Below are 19,006 nucleotides of genomic sequence, written 5' to 3'. Positions count from 1 at the left end.
TTCTTTCTTTCTTTCTTTCTTTCTTTCTTTCTTTCTTTCTTTCTTTCTTTCTTTCTTTCTTTCTTTCTTTCTTTCTTTTCCTTCTTCCTTCCTTCCTTCTTTCCTCCCTTATGATTCTTTTTGGCCATTTAGAAATTTTTTCAGGTAGAAGGCAATTTAAAGAAAAAAACAAAACTTCTTTATTTCTAGTCATCTTCAGGAAGAAGTTTCCTCTGCAAGAAAAACAGAGGAATTCCTTCAAGTTTTTCCCCCCAATTCTTTCAGGATTTCAGATTTATCTTTAAATCTTTGATCCAGTTGAAGTTTATTTTGTTGTGTGATAGGATGCATTTAACTTATTTTCCCCCCAAAGGCCATCTAGTTGTTTCCATACCACTTATTGAATAGACCGTCTTTTCCACTGTGATTTGAGAGGTCATCATAATTACACATAAATTCACTTAGGCCTTTGGGTTCGTTTTCAGTCTTTTCATTCTTTCATATTTGTCTATTCATGTGCCAGACTTGTACTTATTATTGTGGCTTGATAATTTAATATGATTTATTGTTGGACTACAGCCCTCACGTTGCTCTTCTTTTTCAGTTGTTCCAGTATTTTTGTTTCTTTATTTAATTTTAATGAACTGTGCCGTCAACCTAATTCCTCTCCTTTCCTATCCCAAAGATAACAGTAACAACAAAGGAGGAACAATTGTACTGGGAGCTTGTTAAATGTGTAAGGTATTTTGGGGACTCTAACACCTTCCTGATGTTAATCTTGAACCCCTTCCAAGAAATGTTCTTTGCATTTGTTTTTCTTCTTTTGTGTGCTTAAATGCTAACAATGTTTTCTTTACGTAGGTTTTGCCCAGTTCTTACGTTTTCCCCTCTAGTGTTATTTTTGTTGCTATTTTAAGTGGGATTTTTCTTTTGTTACTTATCTAGTAGATAGATATTTCATATATGTATAACATCTATTGATATTTGTGTATTATTATTTTTTTTTTTTACTCTCTAAGCTTTCTGAAAACTTTCAGTGTACGTAGTTTTCAGATTATTTTCTTGGGTTATTTTCTGGTACACCATTATATCATTTGGCTGTAATTCCTTTTACTTGCCTAAATGTCTTGACTACTTCCGCCAGTTCAATGTTATGTAAAACTGATGATGGACATTCTTGCTTTCTTTTTGAGAACTGAGTTAGTTTCATCTCATAGATTCATTCATGTATGTATATATATTATATATTATATATTATATATAATATATTATATATATAAGTTTCATTCATTTTCATTTCTAGAGACTCTTTAATTTTGACTTTATTTCTACTTTTTGAATCAAAATTTAAAATGGAGGGTTTTGTGTGTCAATTGTCAGTGTCTTTTTAATGTAATTATTTAAATTTTTTTGTATAATTGGTCCTCAGTTTTATGAGTTTTAGAATATTTCTGTGTTATATAACAATAACTACCATGATCAAATTATAGAAAAGCAATCACCCCTAAATTCTTTCTTATGCTTCTCCTTTATAGTGACACTTCTTACCATACTATATGGCGATCACTGATCTATTTTTCCACCAGTTTTTTCTTTTTTATAAAGTCAAATACATGAAATCATATAGTATTAACTCTTTGAAACTGGCTTCTCTCCCTAAGCACAACGTGTTTGAGATCCATCCAGTATCACTAGTTTGTTCCCTTTTTACAGCTGAATAGTATTGCATTGCATGAGTTTATCAAAGTTTGTTTATCATTCACTTGCAGGACTGTTGTTTGAAGGTTTAGCTATTACAAATAAAGCTGCTAAGAATATTGGCATATAGGCTTGTGTGAATATCAGTTTGAATTCTCAAGGGCAAATACCCAAGAGGAGAACCACTGGGTTGTATGGTAAATACATGTTTAACTTTATAAGAAATTGCCTGGATTAGTTAAGGTTCTCAAGAGAATGGTACGAATAGGATATATTTGCAGGGGTGTGTGTGTGTGAACACACAAACACTCACATGTACACATACATGTATGTATGCACATGTAAATCTCTCTCAAGAGATTTCTCCTAAGGAATTGGCTCACTCTTGATATGATTATAGAGACTTGGTGAATACAAAATCTGATGAGTTAAGACAGAAGACTAGAGACCCAAGAAAGAATAGCACTTTGAGTGCAAAGGCAGTCTGCTGGAAGAGTTTCTTTTTGCTCTGGGAAGGTTATTCATTGTTCTATTAACGCCCTCAACTATTTGGATGGGGCCCATCCACATTACAGAGGACAACTGGTTTTATTCAAAGTCAACCAACTTAAACACTACTTTTGTTCACATAAAACCTCCAAAGAAATATCCAGAATAACATTTAACCAAATATTTGGGCAATGTGGCCAAGACAAGTTAACATACAAAATTAACCACTGCACCACCATTCATCATTTGACAGTATTATTTTGCATTCTCATTAATAACATACGAAAGTTCTAATTGTTCTGCATCCTTGTCAGCCCTTAGAGTTTGCAGCATTTTTCTTTGGCCATTCTGATGAGAATATAATGATTAACAGAGTGGCCTTTAATTTGTATTACTCTCATGGGTAATGATGCTGAATTTTTTGAGTGCTTATTTGTCATTCTTATATCCTCTTTTGCGAACTTCTGGACCTCTGCCTACTTGGATTGGGTTATTTTCTTTGTTACTGAATTTTTAAAAATTAAGTATATTCTGGGTGAAGTCCAGTGTTGGATATGTGATTTGCAAATATTTTCACCTCTCTTGCAATTCTTTTGTATCTTCAGCAAAGCACAATTTTAAATTTTAGTGAGGCTCAGCTTGTCATTTTTTTTATAGATTGTAATTTTGGTGTCATTTTTAAGAACTCTTTGTCTAACTCCAGATCTCAGAGAATTTTTCTCCTGTTTTCTTTTCTTTTTTTTTTAGAAGTTGTGTAGTTTTACATTTTACATTTATAGCTGATTGAGTTACCCTTTATAAAATGTGCATGGTTTAAGTCAAAGTTCACTTTTTAAAATACATGGATGACCAATTTTTTCAACATCATTTATTAAAAAAATTATCCTTTCTCAAATGAATTACTGTTGCACTTTTATCAAAGTTCAGATGGTTATATTTATATGGGTATGTTTCTGGACTCTACATTTTCCTCCCATTGATCTGTATGTCTGTTTCTTTGCAAATACCAAAACTTTCCTGCCTAATCTTGGTTTGATTATGATAGCTTTATAGCAAGTCTTAAAATCCAATAGTGTGATATTTTTTCCTATTGTTTCCCTCTTTCAGAATAGAATCCACTTCCTTTACTACACATCTCCCCACCTTATGTAAACTTAAGCTTCCCTGCACCATGGAGTTCAGCATCATTAGTTTAACCTGTGTTTCAAGGCAATGTCCTGTTCTCTTATGCCTTTTAGGCCTTTGCTCAAGGTATTTCCTCTACCTAAAATGCCCTTCCCTGTCATCTGCTATCCAAGTCCCATCCCTGTTTTAAAACCCAGACAAAATCTTATGAAGTCTTTTACCCTAAGTTTGTACCTAATCTGTTAACATTGGGTGACATGTATCATCATGTGGTACATAGCAGATGACAGAACCAGAGAACCCACTGTTCTCCTGGACTTTCTTCCTGGTCTCTAGGAGCTGAAGGAGAGCTTTTTCTTCACTGAACTCCAGCCAGTTTTCCCTCATAATTCCATTACTCACAAGATAAATGGAAACATAAGAATGCCTTCACAGATGCATTTTCATTTCTGAGGGTAACAAATATTAAGCATTGACAATGGAGGGGAAAGCTGGCATTTCAGAATATTATATTCCTTTAAAGCGTGCTGTTCAGACAGGTGACAGTTTGCCCCATAGAAGAGTTGTGATTTCCATAGCACTGTATCCTTTCAGACCTTTTTCAGTATGCCATGATGAAGGTCGATGTCATATTCTTATTCTTTTTCCTCAAAATGAGGCAAAGACACAAAATTTGATTTGCTTCTTCCATCTGTCAAAAGGGAAAGGGAAGGAAATTAGCATATTCTGAAGATTAGTAAAAACCTTCTGTATCAGGTTTTTCATGTCCTGCTGTTGTTACATAGTAATTATTTGATTCTACCCTTACAATTGAGGTAGAGATGGTTATCTGCCTTTTCTAGAGAAGAAACTAAATTTAGGAGAATTGCTTGTGGATAGCCATTTAGCAAGAATGAAACCTCCATTCATGAAACAGCACTTTCACACACACACACACACACACACACACACACACACACATTCGAGGAAACATAAGTGGGAGACAGGTATGCTGTATGGAACATGTAAGGGGGATGATATATGCTGATACCAGTGAGCACTGAGCACACTTTGAAAGATGTGAAAAGCCCTTTCAAATTTATATACATCTTTGAGTTATTTAAAGATGTAGCCTATATTTGAGTTAATTTTGCTCAGTTTATTTGTAAAACTCTTTTGCTCATTTTGCCAAATGTCATGACATTTCCTTGAAGGCAATTTGGAACAGATATGGAAAGTGTCCTACTGCTCACCAAGCTGGTGTAGAAGACACCACGTGACTGAGAAGAATGGAGGCAATGCCAACCAGAGACCAGAAGGGGGTGCAGCTGCTTACAGCAGCCTGAGATACCATTGCTACTCCCAGTGATTGATATAAAAATATTGGTTTAAATTTTTTCCTTTTCAGGGTAGTACCTGTGGCATATGGAAGTTCCCAGGCTAGGAGTCGAATCTGAGCTGCACCTGCGACCTACACCACAGCTCAGAGCAACACCAGATCCTTAACACACTGAGAGAGGCCAGGGATTGAACCCACATTCTCATGGATACTAGTCGGGTTCTTATCCTGCTGAGCCACGATGGGCACGCCTCTTTTACTTTTTTAATACTTGGGTTTAACATTTTTCCCAGATGGGATGAAATTAGCGAATGAGGGATGACATTCAGTTAAAGAAGCTAATGATAATGCCATTGAGAGCAGGGGAATAATCTTAATCTCAAGTACTATTCACTGGTTACAGCACAAAATACTTAGCAGAGTGAATAGGTTGTATGGGATAGAGAACCTTCTCGAGTCCCTCGTTCCCTGTCATGTCTCTTTGGGATGTACACACTCTACACTCATTGTACTCAAGGCCTTTCCCACCCAAAATCCTCCCTCTGCCTGGATTACTCTTCCAACATCTATCCGATTTCATTTGCAAGACTAATTCCTAGAATGGTGGTGGGAATTTTATTCATCAGAAATTAATTGCATTAATTAGAATTAAAGTAATTAACTCATCTCACTCAACAAGAGAGGAACCATACTTCACAGTTTAACACAAACTTTCTCCAGGCTGGACTAGTCATGGAACTACTGGAGTGATCCAGCATGGCTGGTGGTAGAAGGAGAAATTGCTGTGGGCCTTCCAGTCATGTTGGAGGATGGTATGTAGTTAAAACACACATGGTCACAGTAAAAGCTTGACATTGAAAGAATTTTTTTATCTTATTTTATTTTTGTCTTTTTGCCATTTCCAGGGCTGCTCCCGCAGCACATGGAGGTTCCCAGGCTAGGGGTTGAATCAGAGCTGTAGCCGCCATCCTACACCACAGCCACAGCAACGCGGGATCCGAGCTGTTTCTGCAACCTACACCACAGCTCACGGCAACACCAGATCCTTAATCCACTGAGCAAGGCCAGGGATCGAACCTACGACCTCATGGTTCCTAGTCGGATTCGTTAACCACTGCGCCATGATGGGAACTCCTGAAAGAATTTTTTTTAAAGGTTTGTGTAGCTCTGTAGTTACTGTGAGGTGGCAGATTTGGGAAGAAGAGTATAGTCTTTTGAGATGTGTGCTGTGCCTAAAGAACACTGTAATATACTGTAATATACTGGCTAGGTCTGTGTCTATTTCGTTAGCCATTGTATTCCAACACTTAGTATCTGGAATGGGACACAATATACACTCTAAAAATTCAGAGAAGGAAAAATGTAAGGAAAGAGAATGAATAATCATGATTAAGTCAGATAATAACCACTTAAAACTGAAGGTCCTTTTTGTCCTGGCTGCTGTCCAAGCGATGGTTTAGTAAATATTTATTATCTTTACTGTGTGCAAGAGCTGTTCTGGACACTATGATACAGCAGAGATTGAAGCCAACCAGGTCTTGGCCCCAAAGAAGCCCACTCTGGCTATTGAATAAGAGAGAGTTAAAAGCTAATTGAAGTCCTGTTTTGTTATTCAAAGTAAGCATTTATTTTTTCATGGAGTACGTATAACATTGCAGGATATTATTTATTCAAATTATTTTTAATTTGTAGACAAGCATCTACAAATATGCCGGCAGCATCCAAGGGAAGCCCCATAATGTCTTGGTGATAATACGCAGGCCAAGGGCGGATCTTGAAAGGAAATAAAAAGCTTCTCTAGGACACACTATAAAAGCTGACTTTTTAACCACAAAGTAGTTTTCTCTGAAGCCTTTAAGGGAGTAAAGAAGAAAAGTCTTCAAGAGAATGGGTGTGTGCAATTTACATCAAGATACCAGGACATACTGGAGGCAAAGCCTGGAGGAGGTAAGGGCACTGGAAATTGTGAGGTGCGTCAAGGCAGCTGAGACCATCACAGGAAGAAACGTGTTCATCAACCAACACAAATCTTGGTTGTGGATTTCCTTTTTTTTTTTTTGTCTTTTTGGGGCCACACCCATGGCATATGGAGTTTCCCAGGCTAGGGGTCTAATCGGAGCTGTAGCTGCCGGTCTACGCCAGAGCCATGGCAACTCCAGATCGAAGCCGTGTCTGTGACCTACACTACAGCTCATAGCAATGCCGGATCCTTAACACACTGAGCGAGGCCAGGGATCAAACCTGCAACCTCATGGTTCCTGGTTGGATTCGTTTCTGCTGCACCACGATGGGAACTCTGGTCGTGGATTTCTTAATTCAGAGGAGCAACGAATCCTTACTCTTTTACCGCAATCAACTCAAGTTCATAACCCCTACAATTGGGAGCTGTCCATTCATTTTTTGGTTCACTGTGTTTTATACCTGGTGTCTGGGTTCACAGAAAAACGTACAGATAATTCCAAACAAGAGACAATCAGAGGATTATTGATTTTTTTGGCCCCTGGTGTTTTTGCCTTCCTTTTTATATTTTTCTCAAAGCACTATTCAAATAGGTTTCTATTCCCATAAATGCAGCTTGATGTAGTGAAAAATTGAACTCCTATTTCCTGACTCTGTCCTTTGTGACAGTGAATTTATATACCTTAGCCCAGTTAATCTTCAAATCAGTCTTATGTCATACATGTTATGAATTAGCCTCATTTCGTGGATGAAAAAACTCAGCCTCGGGGAGGTAGAATGACTTGCTCAAGGATACACAGCAAGATCAAGATCCTAGAGCCACACTGCAGCATCTGGTTTTAAAGCTGGTGGTGGCCTCATGCTGCAGCGCCTGTAGACACAAGCTGAAGGTCCAACTTGCAGTTTACCTGTTTGCTGCAAATCACACCACGTCTCTGAATCTGTTTTTTGGTTGTTTGTTTGTTTAATAGGGAATAATAACGTCCTCTTGAGCAGTAATAAATGCTAATTATTGACAGGTTTTAAACATTATTTTTGTTGCATAATCCTCATTGCAACCATAAAATAAGCCACATAGGTGGTAATGCCAGAGCTTAAGATTTGAACCCACTTATCTTTGTTTCAAGCCAGTTCTTGCTCCACTATTCCAGGGAGCCAGATGGTAAATTTTTTTTTGTCTTTTTAGGGCCGCACCTGCAACATATGGTGGTTCCCAGGCTAGGAGTCAAATTGGAGCTGCAACTACTGGCCTATGCCAGATCCACAGCAACTCGGGATCTGAGCCACATTTGCAACCTACGCCACAGCTCACAGCAATGCCAGATCCTTAACCCACTGAGCAAGGCCGGGGATTGAACCTGTGTCCTCATGCTTGCTAGTGGGGTTCATTAACATCTGAGCCACATTGGGAATTCCAGATGGTAAATATTTTTGGCTTTATAAGGCCATGAGGTCTGTTTTGCAACTCTTCAACCTGGGTAGGTTCCAATAACATTTATTTATGGTCACTGAAATTTAAACTTCATGTGATAGACTCATGTAACAAAATATTCTTCTTTTGATTTTCCCAGCCTTTAATAATGTAAACACCATGCCTCAACCTTAGCCAGGTGATCAAAGTTAATATCATCAGTGAAAAGTTATGTTCATAGCCTGTCAGTACCCTTGGGGTGATGTGATGGAATGGTACTTTATATGTTCATGCCCTTCCCTCCCCAAATCTATAAACCCTGTTTAGCTGTGAGGATAACATCAGGTCCAAATTGAAGAACTTTTCACAACATACCTCACCGGTATTCATTAAAATTGTCAAGGTCTTCAAAAACAAGGAAAGTTTCAGAGTTCCCGTCATGGCTCAGAGGTTAACAAACCCGACTAATATCCATGAGGACATGGGTTTGATCCCTGGCCTTGCTCAGTGGGCTAAGGATCCAGTGTTGCCGTGAGCCATGGTGTAGGTTGCAGATGTGGCTGAAATCCTGCATTGCTGTGGCTGTGGCTGGTGGCTGCAGCTCCGATTTGCCCCCTAGCCTGGGGACTTCCATATGCCATGCGTGTGGCCTTAAAAAGAAGACAAAAGAAAACAAGGAAGGTCTGAGACTAAAGGTAATGTGGGATCCCAGATAGCATTTGGGAACAGAAAAAAATATCAGGCAAAATATAAGAAAATCCTAATAAAATACGGACTTTAGTTAATACTAACGTGTCAGTATATATTTTTTTCAGCCGTACTCATGGCATGTGGATGTTCCCAGGCCAGAGAATGAACCTGGGCCACAAGCAGTAACAATGCTGAATCCTTAAACACTTGGCCACGGGGGAACTCCAATAATATATCAATATTGTTTCATTAATTGTAACAATTTCACTGTAGTAATGTATGATGTTAACAACAGGAAAAGCTGGGAGTTCCCGTCATGGCACAGCAGTTAACTAATCCGACTAGGCAACATGAGGTTAAGGGTTCGATCCCTGGCCTTGCTCAGTGGGTTAAGGATCCGGCGTTGCCGTGAGCTGTGGTGTAGGTTGCAGACGCGGCTCAGATCTGGCGTTGCGGTGGCTCTGGTGTAGGCCGGTGGCAACAGCTCTAATTCGACCCCTAGTCTGGGTACCTCCATATGCCGTGGGAGTGGCCCAAGAAATGGCAAAAAGACAAAACAACAATGACAACAATAAAAAAAACCAATAGGCAAAGCTGGGTGCAGGGAATATTACAATGTCATGGTTAAGCAAATTTTTGTAAATATAAAGCAATTTAAAATAAAAAAGTTTTTAAATGTTAAAAATAATAATGTAAGTAGCCATCCACTCCCTCACCCACCCAAATTTCACTCAGCAGCCAGGGAGAAACAGGTGGTGGGTGCCCCAGAGGCCATGGTCACCATTATACCTCCATGCAACCCTTACTGGGTTGCTCACAGGAGATTTTGTACAGGAAAGTATTTTGTAAGGGTGCAAACTCTTACACAGATTATGTCCTAATTTAGCTTAGCATATTTTTATTCATCTAACAAACACTGGTAACCGCTATGGACCAGGCACTTCTCTAGGTTTTGGCCAGTGAGGCTAAGAAGGACATCAGCCCTGACTCTGAAGAGCTAGAGCTTGAGAAGATTTAGATATTTAGAGCACCTGCCACAGTGCCACCAGATAAAAATTAGTGGATATATATGCATACCAGCCGCGGAAGATTTGTAAAGGAAAGAGCGATATCTTGCCCTGAGAAGGGAAGAGTGAAGGATTTCTGGGGAGGAGGTCATGTTGGAACAGAGCCTTGTGAACGGATGCATGTGAGGTCGCTGGGAATGTGAAGGCTGAGGGAGAATGGTGGGGGGTGACGGGGCCAGGGGACCGTCCCCGCAGAAGGAAGAGCCTGAGTAAAATGCTGGATGCAGAAGATCGTGTGGCAAGGTTTGAAATGTACATACGGCTTGTTATGTCTGGGGCAGACATAACAAGCCCTCACTCTACACCAGACACAATGTACGTGTATCTCATAACCATAAGGCCGAATAGTTTCCTCCTTAAAATTTTTATGTCCAAGCCCTAACTTCCAGTTCCTTGGAATGTGACTGTATTTGGTGACAGGGTCTTTAAGGAGGTAGTCAAATCAGAATGGTGTCATTAGGGAGGGCCCTGATGATCTTATAAGAAGAGGACATTTGGACACAGACACAGAGGGAAGACCCCATGAAGACACAGGGAGAAGACGGCCATCTACAAGTCAAGGGAAGAAGCCTTCAGAAGAAACCAAGCCTGCCGATACCTTGACGTCAGATGTCTAACCTCCAGAATTGTGCAAAAAATAAATTTCTGTTGTTTAAGCCACCCAGTCAGTGGAAGCCTTTGAAAAGTTTGTTATCGAAGCCTTAGAAAACAAATACAATTTTCTACAAACCTCTTCAATTATCCGTATTTCTCCATCTCCCCTGCTATCATCCTTCTCCAAAGCAACATCATCTCCTTCTTGAATTATACATTGTCTTCTAAATAGTTACTTAAATCTCTTCCTACAGCCCTTTACCAACAGTTGCTCAAGTAGCCTAAAAATGCAAAACAGCCTCATGACACCGTTCTTTAATGGTAATACATGGTGAAACTTTTTTGTGTGTGTGTGCATCTTTTTTGGGCTGCACCTGAGGCATGTGGAAGTTTCCAGGCTGGGGATCAAATCAGAGCTGCAGCTGGATGGGCTATGCCACAGCCACAGCAATGCCAGATCTGAGCCACATCTGCAATCTAGACTGCAGCTTGAGGCAATGCCAGATCCTTAAGCTATTGAGCAAGGCCAAGGATTGAACCTGCATCCTCATGAATATTAGTTGAGTTTGTTACCACTGAGCCACAACGGGAGCTCTTATGATGAAGCTTTAGATCAGGAGACCGAGCAGAACATTGCATTAGTCAAAGTGAAAAATACAGGGGCTTGAAATAAGACCATGGACCAGGGACAAGGAGGAAGGGATAGAAACTAGATAGGTTTTAAAGGCAGAATCCATCCAAAGGAAAGTCTCACTCATCAAACTGTGGGGAGAAGGAGGCTGAGGGATGGATCATGAATATCTCTTAGGCAGTGCTATACCTAGAGTTTTTGATACTCAGAGTACACAATTTTAACTCCCCTTCTTTTATGTGACAAAATTATTTTCTGTATTGATCACAGTCATTATTTTATTGATTTGTACTTTAAAAATAATTAACACCTAAAAAAAAGAATGTGTTTAAATTCTGTCATTTAAAAATTCAATAAAGAACTTTATGTCTTGTCCAAATGTATTTTGTTTGCTTTCTAAACAAAAATATTACACCTCAAAGTGCAACAGTGCTTCAATATTTTAAACTTTTTTTTCCCATTTAAATAAAAGAGGGGATTTATTAGAAGAATACAGAGGCTCTCGGAGTTTCCATTGTGGCGCACTGGTTAACAAATCTGACTAGGAACCATGAGGTTGGAGGGTTCGATCCCTGGCCTTGCTCTGTGGGTTAAGGATCCGGTGTTGCCGTGAGCTGCGGTGTAGGCTACAGACACGGCTTGGATTTGGTGTTGCTGTGGTTCTGGCGTAGGCTGGTGGCTACAGCTCCGATTCGACCCCTAGCCTGGGAACCTCCAAATGTCACGGGAGCGGCCCAGAAAAGGCAAAAAGACAAAAAAAAAAAAAAAAAAAAAGAAAAAAGAAAAGAAAAGAAAAAGAAAAAAATACAGAGGTTCTTGCAGGGACTCCGACAGCTGAAATGGTTAAGAGGTATAAGCAGGCCTTTCTGCAGGACAGATCATGTTGTCATCACAAACTTTTATTTCTGGGTTTTATAACAGCACAAATGTGGTATCCTAGAGGTCAGTCCTCCCTGTATAGGCATAAGGGACTAGAATGTGGATTCCTTTCTGCCGATTTTTGATCCTTATATTCCTTTATGCTGGCCTCAAACTAGTCAAGCACATGCTGGCAGACAGTCATGAGCTCAGTGAGGCCTCTCTGAAAGGGCTCCTCAGCTGGAAGGTCTGTATGCGCAAATTAATTTTGCTCTCTGAAGGATGGGTCATAGTGTTACCACAAAATCCCACTTCGGGGTTCTTCGTGATCAGGTAACCAAGAGAATTTCCGAGGGTGTGATCTTCCTTGTGCAAAACGAATGTCACTCAGTGTCTATCTGTTCCAGCTGCCTGGACCATTTCCAGGGCTGAGTTCCTCTCGCCTTCAGCCCCTGGGGTCTTCAATCCAGATGATTTTCTCTCCAGCTCCTGGTCCTCTTCCATCGTGGGGGCGGCTTCCGGGATCTTCAGGTGGCGCTGGCCAGCCGAAGGCTCTGCCCCATACCGGAAACGTGCAGGTGCAGCAGGAAGGAAGGAAGGAAGGACCAAGGGAAGGAGCCTGGATGGAAGGAGGAGGAGGAGCCACAGCGGCGCGTGGCGGGGCCCAGCCACTGGGCGGGGCCTCAATATTTTAAACTTTTAGCACAGATGTTTACACAGAATGAAAGCAACGAAGGACCCAAGTTCTCTTTCCGTGTCTTTGCCATTATTGCGTTTGTGTTGTTTATTTCGAACCTTCTGCTTTATGCAGGACGATGTATCATTACAGGAACTGAAGGCACACTCTGTGCCTGAAGCTTAAATGCATCTGTTTCTTTCGATGTAGCGGAGTCCACATGTGTTGGGAGTCAACAGTTTAATGGGACGTTCTCTGGATTAATTTACATGAAGAATATAATGTTTATTATAGTACGTCAGAAAATAAATGGACTCATTTGAGACTTGTGTATATACTACTAAAACTCAAGAGTAACCGCAGCAATTATTTAGAACTTACATGTATCACTAACACTGTTTAGACTTGCCAGCACATGGTGATTTAAAAACAAAACAAAACAAAACAAAACAAAACTGGAGCAAATAGTCAAGTTTACTATTGTGCTTAAATTGTCTATAGCTCACATACCTCATAACTGACTGTACTTGGGCTGGATTGCTCCCACTGTACCACCCCACTCTTGGACCACCGTTTTTCTCCGGTATTTGACTCAGAGAAACAAAATGATTCTGTTCATGGTGCCTTTTATGAGCTAGTTGCATCCCCTCAAAATTCCTATATTGAAGTTCTGACTCTTAAGAACCTCAGAACATGACTGTACTTGGAGATAAAGTCCTTAAAAAGGTAACTAAGTCAAAAGGAGGCCATCAAGGTGGACCATCATCCACTCTGACTTGTATCCTAGTGAGAAGCAGAGATTAGGACACAGAGACACACAGAGGGAGGGTGATGGGAAGATGCTAGAGGAAGCCGGCCATCCATACGCCCGGGAGCCTCAGAAGAAACCAGACTCTATGGTACTTAATTATGGCAGCCCTAGCAAACGAATGCATTCCCTGTCCCTCAGAGAAGGGATTTACTGAAAAGGTGATGCATTCAGTGTTGAATCGATGTGGTCTTCAACTTCTGGAACAGCCCAGACATTTCAGAACTTAATTTAGAAGAGAGTAGGGGAGTCCCCGCCGTGGCGCAGTGGTTAACGAATCTGACTAGGAACCATGAGGTTGCGGGTTCGATCCCTGGCCTTGCTCAGTGGGTTAAGGATCTGGCGTTGCCGTGAGCTGTGGTGTAGGTTGCAGACGCGGCTCGGATCCTGCTTTGCTGTGGCTCTGGTGTAGGCCGGTGGCTACAGCTCCGATTCGACCCCTAGCCTGGGAACCTCCATATGCCATGGGCCCTAGAAAAGGCAAAAAGACAAAAAAAAAAAAAAAAAGAGAGTAGGGAGCCTGATAAGCATAATCAAGAGTTACAAGAATGTGAGTGGTAGTTGAAGCCATGCGAATACATGAAATTACTCAGAGAAAGGCTTAAAGCAAGAGGCAGAAAGCCAAGGATGGTGCCGGAGATCCGAATAAACGTTCACACTTGCTCACAGATATCCCTGGACATACTCTCTGTGGTTATTCACTGGAGAGAGGATATTTTGGAGAGAAAATCATCTGTATCTGAAAATTGTCCATGTAAGAATCCTCAAAAAGAGCAATTTTTCCCACCTGAGGAAATGTACTCCTATGATCTGTCTGAACGACATCTGAAACAACTGGAGAGAGGTAAAATCTGAGTTGCTTCTTTCAAAGGACACGTAACTGGCAAAATAAAGTTCTTGTGGAATAAAAAGGTCAACTGAAAATTTCGGTTCCTGAAATCTGAGATCTTTATGTGCTGGAAGTGCCATGCTTTGAATATCTCAGAATGCTGTAATTTTCATTGGTAAGCTAAGAAATAGGAACATCTATAAAAAGATAGTTTGAAAAGAACAGACAACTTCAAGGCTTCAGTGAGAAAGAATAAAATGTCATTGACACTTGAAATAAAAAAAGGGCTTTGCCAACTTCAAAGTCAGCTCATTGTGTGTGTGTGTGTGTGTGTGTGAGAGAGAGAGAGAGAGGAGAGAGAGAGAGAGAGAGAGAGAGATTTCAGTATATCTTCTTATTAGAAAACAATAACTTTATTTAACTTTATTTAGGTAAAGGTTAATGCCTCTATTCATTTGATTTATAATGGGCTCATACATACTTAAATCACCAATATCTTAAAAATGTCAAGCAACAGCCTTTTTAAAGCAACAAGTGAGTATGTCAAAAAGTCCAGGGGTAAGACTGACCTCATTCAAGTTTTATGCAGGGGCTCAAATGATGGAAACTAGATCCGGTTAATCTCTTGCTCCATCCCTCGGGCTACTTCCTCTGTGTTAGCTCACTTCCTTGGCAGGCTTTCGTTCTTGAAGGCAAGATGTCTACAGGTGGTCCCAGCTTTCTGTGCAAGTTCACACGTCCCAGCAAAATTCTCACTGGGTCTGATTGGATTATGTGCCCATTAACGAAGCACTTTGAGTGGTCAGAGGTCACATGAAGTGCTGATTTTCCTAAGCCTGATTCATGGGCTCCGCTTTGATTTGGTTTGGGTCCCCTATTGTCTATAAATACAAGAAGGATAGATCTGCAAAGAGCTGAACCAGATGAAGTGTGTGCATGAAGGTTGAGCAGTTTAAAAATCACATAGACACATGGGCATACATATATATACACACACTTAGTAAGTATGTGTATAAGTGTGTATATATGTATCTACTTGCTAAGTGTGTATATATGCATATATAAAATATAACACAATATAATGCAAGCTAAGACAAGAAAACTTCAAGGTGCTCCTGATGTCATTTTGCGTATGCGAGAGGAATAAGCTGAAGGGCAAAAAGACCACTAGAGGAGCACACTGATATTTTAACATTGCAATCAGACTGCTCCAGGAAGATACTGCTGTACAGGATGGCATGGGAATAAAGAAATATCCAGGGTTATTTTGGTAGGATAATATTTTACAGTGTTTGTTCTAGAACCCCTTATTTAGAACCAGCCAGCTGAGAAGTAGTAAATCTTATTTGTATTTATATAGGAAATCTAATTAAATGTTTTAACAATTTCAATTTAAAGAATTCAGTTTTAGGAGTTCCTGTTGTGGTGCAGTGGTTAACAACTCCGACTAGGAACCATGAGGTTGCAGGTTTGATCCCTGGCCTTGCTCAGTGGGTTAAGGATCTGGTGTTGCCATGAGCTGTGGTGTGGGTGGCAGACACGGCTTGGATCCCGCATTGCTGTGGCTCTGGCGTAGGCTGGGGGCTACAGCTCCGATTAGACCCATAGCCTGGGAACCTCCCTATGCTGCGAAAGCGGCCCAAGAAATGGCAAAAAGACAAAAAAAAGAATTAAGTTTTAAAATATTACATGAGGACAGTTGACTGGGGGTAGGGGTAGTGTATTTTTCTAGAAATGTGCCTCTGTATATGTCTGTCTGCATGTCCTTGGCTTAACCTAAGACCACTGGCTAACACCATATATGATACCCACAGAACTGTTTCATCTTTTATGAGAGCAATTAGCAGTATGAGTGATGCTCCTTACACACTTTCAGTTGTTTGAGGAGCTTGTACCCATGTAGGAGAATTCCTTCTACAAATGCTCTGGCACAAAAGAAAATGGGGAAAATTGCATTCAGTTTTTATTATTTTTCTTCCAGATCTGTCTCTCCCTCCCATTTTCCCCAGGCTCTGTTGCATTTTGCCTCCTCCCCTCTCTACCGTGCAGGGGCCCTTCCTCCTCTGACTCTGGATGGTCCATCTCTTTACTCCCTCTTCCAGGTGTGCGCCACAGTATCTAACAGCTGGCAGGGGCCTTGCAGGTCTGTGTAGCCAAATGTTTCATTTTACAGCTACTCAGTTGAACAAGAGGCAGGGAGCCTGTGACCAGCCCAAGGCCAGGCTGTGTAAGCAGAGAATGTGTGACCTGGAACAGGAGCCCAGGGCTCTTTCCTCTCTTATGCAAAATTCCCTTATTCCACCGGCATCATCTGACCTGCAGCCCATATACACGTATAGCTCTGAGTTCCACTTTTCTCTGCCTTTTCCATAATCGTTTCTGTCTTGCCTCCCAGCAATGGACTTCCGGTTGTGAGCAGCTCTACTTTCCCCTCTTCCCACTTCTCAGTTTGGGCTTGAGGTAGTAGCAGTATTAATAGGATAGTAAAATAACATATACTGAGTGCGCATAATGGGCCACTCATTAACCATTTTACATCTGTAACCCCGCTTAATATGCACATAATTCTATGGAGGAGACACTGTTGTTTTTCCTTATTTTGCAAATGAGCTTTAGGGAAGTTAAGTAACCTTGTCTGAAGTCACGGTGTTTAACTAATAGAAATATGGAAATATGCTCTGCACCCAGCTCATCTTATTTCAGTGTTGGCGCTCTTACCCACAATGCTCTATCACCTCCCGTACAGAGGGTCCCTCATGCTGGACCGGAGCACAGCGTGGCCGCCAGTCTGTTAAGTCTCATAACTGAAAAGGACTAAATGGCAAATGAAGGTGCCCCTTGAAGTGGAGACTCCACTGAGCTGCTCACTGCTGCCATCATCTCATTTTGGCAACGTTCGTCCCAGTTGGATTACTCAGCTCTGAATACTCATTCCAACCTCAACCCCGAAGTTGGGGAAGAAAGGAAAGGAAGGGGGTTAGTAAATGCAAACTTTTTCCTTTAGAATGGATAAGGGATGAGGTCCTGCTGTGTAGCACGGGGAACTATATCCAATCACATGTAATAGAATATGATGGAAGATAATATGAGAAAAAGAATGTATATATATGTATGCACAGCAAAGCGGCTGGGTCATTTTGCTGTGTAGCAGAGGTTGACAGAGCATTGTTAAGTCAACTGTACTTTAATAATTTTTTTTTTAAAAGAAGACCATAGCGAAATAAAGGGAGACAGGAAGACAAGACTCATGGGGAAATCAAAGGCCAGGTGGGAAGGAGAAGGGGTGTAGCAAGGAACAAAAGTCTGAACTTGACTTTCCTTGAATTTCTAACCCAAGTGATTATCTTTGTGCCATGCCACCTCTCTGTTTTCTTACTTCTCCAGGATCTTAAGAATGTCATAAAATAAAATCCACCTGTCCAATGCAAAACACTGATTCAAAAAAAAAAAAAAAAGAAAAGAAAAGAAAGAAAAAAGAAAGAAAAGAAAAAGTCTGAGTCATCCTAAAACCTCACCCAAGCCCTGTAACAGATATTACAGGTGGCTGTAGTCAAGATAGAAGGACCCTGAAGTGCAACCAAGTTCAGGTCAATAGGAAGTATTTGTAGCTTGAACTTATGATTTTCAATAAAGAGGAAATATGCCGACTGTAAGCAGCAGAAGCCTGTAATAACCTGGTCCCCAAACATTTCAAAGTTGTTTTTATTGAACTCCAGCCATCTATCTAATTTGCTCTCTAGGGTCTTCTCAGAGAGTGATTTTATGATATATATTTTGAAAAAGCTGGCTGTTTTCAATAGCTAGGATTATTTTTGTTCTCAGTCAGTTAGGCAGCATTCAGTCATGGCATTTTTAAGCCATCCGAGGCAAATTACAAATGAAATATTTAATAAGGGAGAATAGTGTGACTAAAGGTGGGAATGAAATCATTTTGTGTTAGATGGAAGAGTTAAAAGACAAAAGATGTTAAAAGTTAAAAGATGTTGGGAAGTTCAATAGAGCCAGAACTCCTGAAGACGACACAAAGGACTAGAGAAAGGGTAGAGAGTTTCAGCAAAACTTCCACATCAAATTATGATGACCCCACACCAGGCAGTTCTTTCTGGCCACACCAAAAGAAATCAGCTCAGGAAGAAGAGGCTCTAGGCATTGAAATGGGACCCAGTTCCGTCACCCATTTTGCTCTTGCATTGAGACCATATGCTCTGGAAGCACTAATGGGGTGGTTTTGGCTGCTTGCACAGAGCAAGATGCTCTGCTTTGAGGATACAGACCCTTGACCCCCGAGGAGGCTTCACAAAAAGCAATGTAGCACTGCAGTAATAAATCTCTAAGCTCTGCTGTTTACTAGTTGTGTAACCTTGGCCAAGTTACCCAACCACTTGTTCTGCAAGTTTTTCATGTGTAAAACCAGGGTAAAACTAGCAGTCACCTCCGGATCCATACCCAGGAAGGGCAGCCCAGAACTTACCCCAGGGCACAAAAATGAACATAGAGATGTGCAAAGAGTATCAACCTCATGTCATAGTCCCACCTTGCTGGCTCACTCTTACTCTTCCAGCAACATAGGAAAGCTCAGTCTCTTACCTGGTCCGCCAGATCAGTCTAAGAATCAGGTGCCCCTGGACGGCACACAGTAGTGTTAACATACATCTGCGTGCCACACATTTTGTGTGTGCTGCTTGCTCAGAACACCTGTACAGCTGGTTTCAGCTTTGCCTACTTTGTGAAGTTTAAATGAAATGAGGATTTTTTTTTTTCAGAGCCACCGACTCTAATTCTAAACATTTAAGTTAGGTTTAAAGAAATGCTGGCTTCAATCCACTGAATCGATTTTTAACTCCCACTCATGGGTCATGACCCTCTGTTGAAAA

General features: G+C 40.8%; 1 pseudogene; it reads right to left on the bottom strand.

Annotated features, from left to right (window-relative positions):
• On the bottom strand, window positions 11,739-13,532 carry LOC102165565 (annotated as a pseudogene).

This window comes from Sus scrofa, chromosome 9 (genome assembly GCF_000003025.6).
Source record: "Sus scrofa isolate TJ Tabasco breed Duroc chromosome 9, Sscrofa11.1, whole genome shotgun sequence".
Taxonomy (NCBI): domain Eukaryota; kingdom Metazoa; phylum Chordata; class Mammalia; order Artiodactyla; family Suidae; genus Sus; species Sus scrofa.
This window is presented reverse-complemented; position numbering and strand designations above follow the sequence as displayed.